The sequence below is a fragment of the Nicotiana tabacum genome, chromosome 6, assembly GCF_000715075.1.
Source record: "Nicotiana tabacum cultivar K326 chromosome 6, ASM71507v2, whole genome shotgun sequence".
Lineage (NCBI taxonomy): Eukaryota > Viridiplantae > Streptophyta > Magnoliopsida > Solanales > Solanaceae > Nicotiana > Nicotiana tabacum.
The window spans coordinates 180,195,361-180,197,412 of NC_134085.1; positions in this window are offsets into that span (position 1 = coordinate 180,195,361).

Below are 2,052 nucleotides of genomic sequence, written 5' to 3' on the forward strand. Positions count from 1 at the left end.
AACAGTGAATTGTTGGATCCTATATGGTTATAAAATTGCTATGGACTTTTAGGAACATACACATAATTACAAATATGTTATGAAGTTCATACTTACTGCTGAATAGATCTTTGCACAATTATTTTTAGTTTTATGTATTTTTTACAAAAGCTCTTTATTTTTATACATAATAGACTTGAAAATAACATTGTATACGGTCGAAATCGAGCTCGTCTACTACACGGCAAATCGGGCTCGGAACATGAGGGGTTGGAGATCGACCCCAAGTCTCATCGAACCAGAACACGAGGTAAGAATGTCCGTCCTCGAAAATATTAGATCCATGATTCCGGAATCGACCCCGACCCCGAACGAGTTCGAGGAAACATTGTCAGTGTGACCAACAGAAGACCGAAATAATAGAAGGCCGAAATATTCGTGACCGGTCGAGTATTACGGCGGGAATCTCGGCACGTATCATTAAAGAACCGGTAAATCAAGAGATTTTTACTTTTTATAGAATTGTACCTAAAGTATGACTCCCCTACTATATAAAGGGGGTCTAATTACTTGTAAAACACATTGTTATACGCACTCAGAAGCAACATAGTGTTATTTTTCTCTTTAAGTTCTTATTCAACTGTGTCTTGTGATTGATCGAAGTGCATTCTGTTCAAGGGTGGCTCATCCAACAAGGTTGCAACTTTTCAATTCGTATGGTTTGAATTTACTTTATCCTACTTTATTTCAATTGCAATTCAATTTATCGTTTTGTGTCAATTAAATCCACGTATCCTTAAAACTACTTACAAATTCAATTGTTATCCGATTTTGAGGCAAAAAGTTTGGCGCCACCCGTGGGGCTAAGGATAATAGTGGTTATTTGATATAAATTTTCCATTACACACACTACTTTACACTTGTTCTTTGAAGTGCCTCTAATTTTGGGTTAAAGCTCAAAATGTCAAACTCACAATTGGCACCCTACCTATTGACAATGAGCCCAGTCACCACGGTGAAAGTAACAACATAGCGCTCGGTAACGAGATATCGCCCGTTGATCCTATCGGAATTCCAGTCACGGACCCGTTGGACGCTAACTCGCATGTGGCTATCGATACAAACCTGCCTACCGACCACAAGAATAGCATTCGTGGTGGAGCTCGATTGACAGAGCAGAATACTCAAAACAATGGGGGATATGGGATCAACCACGGATGGTCTTCGAAATGTTACAAGCTTAACAGGCGGCGATAGCTTAGTTACAGAACCAAAGCTGCACACTGAGCAGAATTGAACCTGATCCATCCCGGGAAATCGCCCACATGGAAGAACCGGTCGTAGAGAGGTCGAATGAAAATGAGTCGGGGACCAACCCTGAGATCATAAAAATGCTCAAGGAGCTGACAAAACGGATAGAATCAGGGGAGAAGAAAATCGAAGCAAATGACAAAAAGGTAGAAACCTACAATTCCAGGGTCGACCAAATCCCGGGAGCACCGCTGATACTGAAAGGCATGGATTCCAAGAAGTTCGTACAAAAATCTTCCCCTCCAAGTGCGGCTCCAAAGTCGTTCCCTAAAAAATTTTGCATGTCTGAGATGACTAAGTACAATGGAACGACCGACCCAAACGAGCATGTCACTTCCTACACATGTGCCATTAAAGGGAACGACTTGGAGGATGATGAGATCGAGTTTGTCTTGTTGAAGAAATTCGAAGAAACCCTGTCAAAGGGAGCTATGATATGGTATCACAACTTACCTCCTAATTCTGTTGACTCATTTGCTAGGCTTGCAGACTCTTTCGTGAAAGCATATGTCGAGGCTATCAAAGTCGAAACCAGGAAGTTAGACCTTTTCAAAGTAAGACGGAAGGGTAATGAAATGCTCAGGGGGTCTATATCCAGGCTTTAAATGGAACAGATGGATCTGCCACCAGTCGCTTATGATTGGGTTGTTCAAGCTTTCACCCAAGGACTCAATGGTCGAAGCTCGGTGGCTTCACATCAGTTAAAGCAGAATTTGATAGAGTGTCCGGTTGTTTCTTGGGCTGATGAGTATAACCAATATT